We start from the raw sequence: 9,802 nt of genomic DNA, 5'->3' as shown, positions 1-9,802 counted from the left end.
GCCACTCTCTGGAGTCAGTCTGGACAGTTGCGAGCGCATTGAGGTTACAAAAAACGGGGTGAGGCTGGTCTTATCCACTGGCCTGACAGTGTAACCGCACCAAAGTCACTAGACATGTGTAGCAAGGCCGATCCCGGCGATCGGCCCCAAAAAATAAGAATAAGTTGTAAATCCGTATTAAGCAGTGCAATGAAAAAGGAGGCCGATTCAGGCAATCGGCCCATATTACCCTTACCATATATTATGCATGTGTTCAGCATTGATCTAGCAGGTGATGGAAAGCTAGGGTATGGGTTTACATCGGCTGGTGAGCTAGAAGAAATCGACATTGGTCCTGGGGATAAGCCACGACCAACATTTATCAGCAAGAAGTTGGATCCACATCTGAGGAGTCTGATGATAGCTCTATTGAAAGAATACCCAGATTGTTTTGCCTGGGATTATACAGAGATGCCCGGGTTAGGCAGGAGCATCATCGAGCATCGGCTCCCTCTTAAGAAAGGATTTCAGCCGTTCCAGCAACGAGCACGACAAATGAAGGCCGAAGTTTTAGAAGAAGTCAAAAAGGAGATCGAGAAAATGTTGGCTGCAGGGTTCATCAGGCCATGCAGGTATGCTGAGTGGATTTCCAGTATCATACCTGTGGAGAAAAAGGACGGCCGAATGCGCGTTGCCATAGATTTTCGGGATCTCAACAGAGCCACTCCAAAGGATGAGTATCCAATGCCGGTAGCAGAAACGTTGATCAACGCAGCTGCTGGTCATAAAGTATTGAGTTTCATGGATGGCAACGCCGGTTACAACCAGATTTTTATGGCTCTGGAAGATATACATAAGACTGCATTCCGAGTACCAGGGTCAGTGGGCTTGTTTGAATATGGGGATTTCTATTTTCGTGCCCTCGGTTCCTTAGTTGTACTCAGTTTTCCCCAGCCCCTTAGTTTTTCCTCACTTTTCCCCAAGTCCTTGTTTGAAACCCGCAGAAGGCAGCTCAGACGGCAGGATTCCCGTTAAGTTGACCGCTCCGTTCTGACGTGTGGGGCCGCGTCGTGTGGGCCCGCGTCGCGTGGGGCTGGTAGAAAGGGACCGCGTGGGACAGGACGAGATTGCGTTTGGTTGCACGTGAGCAGGAGCTGGGTTTTGTCTCTCTCGGCCATTGGCATTTCCCTTTTAAGAGTACCTTTTCTGCCTCCTTCTCTCTGCCTTTTTTCACATAATTAGTATCAAATCTAGAGAAGCTTGCATTTCTGTCTTTCTTCAATTATTATTTGTGCCTTTTGGCCCTGGTTGTTTTCCCAATATGGCAGCAAATCTAGTAGGGAGCCCAATCTAGTACTCCATCTGGTCCATATGTATGTAGTTAAATCTAGAAGCAAATCTACAGGGAATGTACGATAAATTCACAAGGTCATATAGTAGAATAGGGATAGATAATATAGATAATAAGCTGCATTCAGCAGCCAAACATAGTAGGGTTCGAGGTTCTTCACAGCAGTACAGCACCATCATACTAACAACATAACAACGAGGGATCCCTAACTAACAACAAAGGGATCCCAACAACAAAATGGAGGAGGCAGCAGCAGCACACGTCCAGGACTCCGCCTACCCCATCTGCCTCTGCCTCCACTTGTTGCTCCCCTTGGGAGCCTTGGGCTTGAGCGGAGGCATGCGCCCGCCGGAGATCTCCACCCGCTGGATGCTGCGGAGGTGCATGCCGAGCGCCAAGTGCTTGGCGCGGAAGGAGTTGGGGTTCACCGACGCGCCGACCTTGGGGTTGGTGTGGCCGATGTTCTCGGCATGCGTGAGGAGGCAGTTGAAGTCGGTGCCGCCGAGCCTCCTAGTGCGAAGGGGCACCTGTAGCCACCCTTGGCGACGTCGAGGTAGGAGACATACTGGCCGACCTGCAGCCTCCGCAGCAGACTGGCGAGTCTTGACGTCATGGTGCTCGTCGTCGCTGCCGACGTCGTCGCTGCGAACAGCTGATCCATATCAAACGGGAATTTATTAGTGAATGAGTTGCAAACGTGCATGATAACAAAGTTAGGAAAAACAGAGGCAGCCTCAGTTAGAGTGGACACGATTATATGTCTACAGGGACGGTGTAAGCGAACCAAAGCTCATGCACAACAGATTTGTACACGGAAATGGTTCGCTGAACCCTCCTGTAAAAATCTGTGCCCACCGATTCATCATAGGCAAAGAAACAGATTCCAGGATCTGAACTTGAACACATTCCAGATTATTTGCAAAATTAAACGGTTGATATCTTTTGATTCGTGCATAAAATAACTGATTGAGATCCTATGATTACTTGCATAAATTAACTGATTGAGATCCCATTATTACTTGCATAAATTAACCGAACGGCCGAAACCCAAATCTTGAACGAAATCAAGGAGGGATCAAAGCAAAATGGAATAAAATCGGCGCAAATATTAGCCCAATACTCATCCATCCACAGATCCATCTACACCAGCACAAATAGGGTTCAAAAAGGAATGGGGAACAAAAATGGAAGCAAACCGTAGTTATTACCTCGTTCCATGGGTCCTCTATGGAGGTGTCGTAGCGGTTCGGGGCGGGACGTACGGCACCGGCTCGTAGGGGTCCCATCCCGGTGGGATCTGACCGCGACCGGCGGCGGCAGCCTCCGATGCACCGGCGGAGGCGGCGGCGACGTCCGTTGAGGGGACGGCGGCGACGTCCGTTGAGGGGACGGCGTCGAAGAGGGAGGCGTCGCGCTTGGAGCCGACGGCGCCGTGGACGATGGGATTGGCATTCTCCTTGTCCATCTCGCCGGCAGAGGAGAGGGAGAGGGAGAGGGTTTTTTGCTTTGGAGAAGATGATGGGACGTGAGAGAGGCGGCGTTGCGTAGGCGAGTGAGAGTGACAGAGATAGTGGGAGGAGGCGTCTATAAAGGCTAGTGGTGGTTAATGCGACCCGCGTCCTACGCGTCCACCGCTGCACGTCCGCACGTCTTGGACTTACGCAATGCGCCACGCGTCCACGATTGCACGTCTTCGACTTCGCACCGCGACCGGCGTCTACGCGTCAAATATTGCACGTCTTTCATTTCTGCACCGCAACACGCGTCCTCGAGTCTAACCCTGAAAATTTAGATATACTCAGTTATAACCTCGAGCATTATACTAGCATTTTTTGTGTGCTCAGTTTTCCCCTTGAGTGCTAGTACTGGCTAGTGCAATATGCTCAGTTTTACCCTCAAGTAGCTGGTCAACAGACAGTCAACAAATGGGATTAACTAGTTAAATGAGTCATTTAATGTGCAAAAAATTCCGAAAAATAGTGGCACATACTCATGGAGTCTTTACCACAAATTTCCAGTTCTCAAAACATAGATAAGTCATAGATAAATCAAGTTTTACCACAAATTGCCACTTCTCAAAGGCCTTCTCAAATCACCTAGTAGCTATGAAGGTGCATGGTTTTCCACAATAAGCCCTTCCCAAAACAGCTTTCCCCAAAACATACTTTGTCTAAATGAGGCCACAATTCTCACACTCATGTATATTTGTATTGCAAATAGTTTGAGATAGGCCAAGATGGGTTTTATTCTACAAAACACGCATTTTTCATTTTTTAAATCTCATATTTGAATCCCTTAGTCTGTTTATTACATAGGTGCCCTTGGTTTCTTGATACTACTCAGTTTTTGCCCTCTCCCTCCACAAATTCTCTCACACGTGCAACATTGCCCTGATTGGTCTAGCCCATGTCACGCGGATCGTGCCCGCCGACCGTTGATCGTATGATCTAACGGGCAGGATAACCCTCCTCTCTCTCGTCGGCGGTTACCTTCCACTCTCTAAGTTTGCTAAATGGCGGTTTTCTCGTATTTATTTTCACGCGCTAAAAATTATAAACTCTTTTAGGCATTACTTTTCACGCAAAAAATGATAAACCATCACCGATTTGTTGTAGCCATAAATTTTCACGCAAAAAATGATAAACCGTCACCGATTTGTTGTAGCCATTAATTTTCACGAAAATCCCAAATGATAAACCATCACCGATTTGTTGTAGCCATTACTTTTCACGCAAAAAATGATAGACCATCACCGATTTCTTGTAGCCATTACTATTCACGGTAAAAATGATAAACGAACCAATCTATCTATCTCTCGTATTTGAAGTTTGGAAGGGTTCACCATCTAGTTATGTTAACTTTCGAGGTTTTGATCTGAAAACAAATGGGTATTATAAAGGGAAATAAAAGTTCAAAAAATGTAAAAACGAAACAATCTACCTATCTTTGTATAGAAGATCGTCTGTATGATTTTTGAGGTCATTTAGAGAAGGTAGAAAAAATCCCTTTTGAGAAGGTCGAAAAAACCTAACTTGTTACAAAAGCTGGTTTCAGTGAGACCTAACCAAATTTGGCATACATTATGCCATATCTATAACAACAAGGAATATCTAAAAGGGAAAGTTTCACAAAATTTGAAATTTATGGCGAAAATGATGCCATACATGATGCTGTTTTTCGAGGTTTTGACCTGAAAATCAATTGGATATTATAAAGGGAAATAAAAAGTTCGAAAAATATAAAAACGAAACAATCTATCTATCTATGTATAGAAGATCAGCTGTATGAAATTTGAGGTCATTTAGAGGAGGTAGAATAAATCACCTTGTTAGAAAAGCTGGTTTCAGTGAGACGAAACGGCATGCGTTTAAGCAAAGTGATTTTTTCGAACATCTCCAAATGATCCCAAATTTGCCATACATGATGCCATACGTGTAACAACAAGGAACCCTATCTAAAAAGTGTCAAAAAAGTTTGCCCAACCGTATAGCTCTATCAAAAAGAACCTCACCATGGCGCTAGTATAATTTTGGGCTTAGTTACAAACTTTCGTTACCTAACCTTCAACACGAAACTTGTTTCAAATCACTTTTGGCGTACAAGAAACAAATCCCTCTTTGATTCGAGCACCACAGCCTCCAAACTTTGCCGATGCCGATATCGGCATGGTCAGAACGGCTATGCTCGACGCCACTGCTAGGTCACCGTCGGGATGCACCCTCAATCCCGTCCCCTCATTCGATCACTGACACACCAGAGATACCACCGAGGCCAATGCCGAACGTACATGCTGATGCCAATGCCGAACATGCATCCACGCCGATGTGGGCACGGCCACGCCGCCCCGCTATGTTGGACGCCACAGACCACCGCGAGGTCTTTCCCTTCGCCACCACACTCTTCTAGCACCCATCTATACACGCCAGAAAGGAGAGACACTAGTTTTCTCTACATTGCTCGCGTTCGTGTCGGACACGGTCAGTCAAAGTTTTGAGGTAGTCGTCGATGTCGTTGACCATTTCTTCTCTTCTTTGCATGGTTAAACGCGTCTAGTTCATATCTATCTAATGCGTCTGGTCTCGCCTCATGCAGTTCTTTGTGGACGTCGATCTCATCTCGGCACTCCGCAGGCCACCTCCTCCGTGCCATCGCTGTAGAGCTCCGTTTAAAAATCTAATCCTACCCGTGTATTGCCCCTTGTATCAGCGCCATGGCCCCACTTGTCATTTGATATAGCGAAGCCCCACTCGTTCGCGTTTTGGTCAGGGATACAGCGATGCTTACGGTCAAACAAAGATGGATGGTCTAACGTGTCTTTGCAGGCTCTACGTGGCCCCACTAGTCAGAAGATAACGGTCAACCGTCGGGCAACCGGGCGTTACATCACGTGTGATGGTTTCAGACAAGGTCTTGGGGAAAACTGAGGAAAAACTAAGGAGCTGGGGAAAACTGAGCACAACTAAGGAACCGAGGGCACGAAAATAGAAATCCCTTGAATATGTGGTCATGACTTTTGGATTGAAGAACGCCGGCGCAACATATCAGCGAGCCATGAATTACATCTTTCATGATCTGATCGGCAAATTGGTGGAAATCTACATCGATGATGTGGTAGTCAAGTCTGTCTCGATAGAAGGACACTTAGAGGATTTACGGCATATTTTGGACCGAACTAGGAAGTTCGGACTAAGAATGAATCCCAAGAAATGTGCTTTTGGTGTGACGGCCGGTCAATTCCTGGGCTTCTTGGTTCATGAACGAGGAATCGAGATCGGCCTGAAGAGTCAGGAGGCAGTGCGCACAATGAAGCGGCCTACCACGAAGAAGGAACTGCAATGTCTTATCGGCAAAATCAATTTCGTTAGAAGGTTCATCTCCAACTTGTCAGGACGGATCGAGCCGTTCATGGGATTGGTGAAAATCAAAGCCGATGAGGAATTTCACTGGGGGGCAGAGCAACAGCAAGCGTTCGACGAGATTAAAGAGTATCTAACGAAGCCACCTGTGTTGGTGCCGCCCCAGCAAGACAGACCATTCTTTATCTATCTGTCAGTAGCTGATACTTCTATCGCCTCAGTAGTGGTGCAAGTCTACGATGGTCTAGAGAAAGTCGCGTTCTACCTTAGCAGAAGGATGTTGGATGCAGAAACCAGGTACCCTGAGATTGAAAAGTTGTGCCTCTGCCTGTTCTTTACCTGCACCAAGCTTCGTCATGTTCTGCTGAACGCGGAGGTTATCATTATATGCAAATCAGACGTCATCAAACACATGTTGTCGGCTCCTGTGTTGAAAGGCCGACTCGGCAAATGGATGTTTGCAGTATCAGAATTTGATCTCCGGTATCAGCCTGCGAAGGCAGTCAAGGGACAAGCATTGGCCGATTTAATTGTTGAACGAATCAACACTGACATAGCTGCACTATCTGTACGTGCATGGGCCATGTTCTTCGATGGATCGGCTTGTAGTGATGGTTGTGGCATCGGCATGCTACTCGTGTCGCCTCGGGGGGCAACGTACTCCTTCTCAATCAGATTATCTACCCATTGCACTAATAATGTCGCTGAGTATGAGGCAATACGCAAGGGAATGGAGTTGCTTTTGGAAGCCGGGGCAGAAGCGGTGGAAATCTTTGGAGATTCCAAGTTGGTGATTTCCCAGCTCACAGAGGAATACAAGTGCGAAAGTGAATCACTCTTTTCATTATGGGTGCAATGCCGTGAGCTGATGACACAATTTAGGTACATAAACTTTAATTGGATCCCAAGGTCACAAAATACTGAGGCCAACAACCTTGCACAGGTAGCATCAGGCTACAAGGACGTAACAGATGAAGACGATGTTCAAGTGCAGTTCCTGGAACAGGATGATTGAAGAGCCGATATCTTCAATTACTTGAGAGATTCGGCTCGGGGGGCACCTAAACGGATAAGGTACAAGGCCATGAAATATGTCCTTATAGGAGACGACATGTTCTACAGGACTTTGGAGGGATTACTTCTCAAATGCTTGGGACCAGCCGAGTCGAATCGGCTCTTACACGAAGTACATGAAGGCGCCTGTGGAACTCACCAATCGGCTCATAAGATGAAGTGGCTGATCAGACGATCAGGGTTTTACTGGCCCACCATGCTTGAGGACTGCTTCAGGTATTATAAGAGATGCCAAGCGTGTCAGATGTTTGGTAAGATGCAGATGGTGCCTGCGTCAGCAATGAACCCCATCATCAAACCTTGGCCATTTAGAGGTTGGGGCATGGATATGATCGGCAAGATCCATCCTGCATCAAGCAAAGGCCACGAGTGGATTTTGGCCATTACAGATTACTTCACTAAGTGGGTGGAGGCCGTCCCTATGAAGAAGGTAAAATCGGAAGATGTCGTCAATTTTGTGAAAGAACATGTCATTCATAGATTCGGAATTCCCCAGACTATTACGACCGATGGAGGTTCGGTCTTTATTTCTAAAGAGTTCAGAAAGTTCTGTGACGACATGGGAATTAAGTTGATCCGATCGTCTCCATACTATGCTCAAGCAAATGGGCAAGCTGAAGCGTCCAACCAGAGCCTCATCAAGTTGATTAAGAGGAAAGTTGACGAGCACCCTAGATGTTGGCATGAAGTATTGTCAGAAGCTTTGTGGGCTTGTCGTATGTCATATCATGGGGCTATAAAAACGTCGCCGTACCAGCGGGTTTATGGACAAGAAGCCGTATTGCCTTGGGAAATTACGGCTGAATCGAGACGTGTTACGTTTCAGAATGACCTAACATCTGAAGAATATGCGGCCCTGATGAGTGATACTATTGAGGATTTAATAGAACTAAGACTTTGGTCATTGGAGAAGATTAAAGAGAATAAAGCCAAGGTAGCTCGCGCATATAATAAGAATGTGAGACCAAAGGAGTTTCAGGTTGGTGATCTAGTGTGGGAAGCTGTATTGCCATTAGGAACTAAGGATAAAGCATATGGCAAATGGTCTCCTAATTGTCACGGTCCGTACAGAGTCGACCAGGTCTTGAAGGGTAATGCATACATGCTCGAGCAGTTGGATGGGGTTAAATTCCCAGTAGCTGTCAATGGACAACATCTCAAGAAATATTTCCCAAGCATGTGGGATGATGGACAGTGAAATATGGGGGGCCGATGCATAAAATCGGCCGGTAAAAAAAAATTTACATACATGTTACAGCCGATGCACGGACATCGACTTCACACTAAAAAGCCGATGTGAAGCCATCGACTCTAGAGGAACTAGCGCAACAGAATATTTTCAGGTCAGAGACCGTGGTATTAGGACAATCCTCCCATTCAAATTCGTGGAGGGATTGGATCTGTGCGTTTGAGATTTAAAATTTGCATGGTCGCGAATGGGACATGTTCAAGTACAATTTAAGGGATCTAAGTTTATTTTCTCAAACGGAGGTTGCAGGTTATCGTGAGATTAGGCAACTGAATCGGCAAGTTAGCCTGAATTGCGTGTTATGAGAAAAGCCGATGCGCTGCCATCGGCTCTCTGCACATTAGTTTACTTGGACAATCGGCGCAATTGATTAAAGCAGAATCGAAATAGGAACATTGTCTTCATTAATAAAGGGATTTCTTACAGGGGAAGAGCCGATTGCTCGAGGGAAGAAGAACAAAAGGAAGGTCTATCGACCAAACTACTACTACTGGTCCTATACTAGTAGGGGCCATCGCTGCCCTCGTCGTCGTCGTCGAAGCTCTCGTCGGCACTGCTGCCGGCGGGCTCCTCGTCACTGCTGCTGTAGCCCTTGGCGGGGGCTCCGTACTCCTCCTCGTCGTCGTCGTCGTCGTCATCCGACCTGGCGCGGAAGCGCTTCGCCGGCGGGTAGTCCTCGAGGGAGTCGTCGTCGTCCTCCTCTTCTTCCTCCTCGTCGGAGGAGGTGAAGTCGTCCCAGGAGAAGCGATCGTCCTCGCTCTCCGCCTCCGACTCCCCATCGGCGAGGAATTGGAGGTCGTCCTCTCCGTCGGTCAAGGATTTGTTATCCTCGGACCAGATGGAGGAGTCATGGGACTCTTTGTCCCATTCCTCTGGGGCTTCGATGTCATACGCTGCCATCCAATCCCATTCCGGTGTAGGCGCGCGGAGGGGGGAAGACTGGAAGGAGAGGCCCGATGAAGCGGAGGAGGAGGAGGAGGAAGACATAGCTAGAGAAGAAGGGGGTTTTTTGGGCCGATGGCTAGTACATAGCAAGAGGATGAAGAGGCGAACTGTTCGGCGCGGTTAAATAAAGGGGATATAGTGGAGATTTAATGCCACAGCAATTTCCGAGGAAGTGGTGCCAAAAAACTGTCAAATCGTGCAGAGAAGTTGAGAAGGCAAGGCATCATGATGAAGGATACTGCAACGGTTCTGCTCTGCCACGACATGACCCGACGAAGAAAAACCAGAGTGGTTTTGGAATTACCATTGCCAAAACCAGGGGGGCATTGATACGTCTCAAACGTATCT

The sequence above is a fragment of the Lolium perenne genome, chromosome 7 (assembly GCF_019359855.2).
Source record: "Lolium perenne isolate Kyuss_39 chromosome 7, Kyuss_2.0, whole genome shotgun sequence".
Classification (NCBI taxonomy): Eukaryota; Viridiplantae; Streptophyta; class Magnoliopsida; order Poales; family Poaceae; genus Lolium; species Lolium perenne.
The sequence above is the reverse complement of the archived record's forward strand: the minus strand, read 5'-3'. Positions refer to the sequence as shown.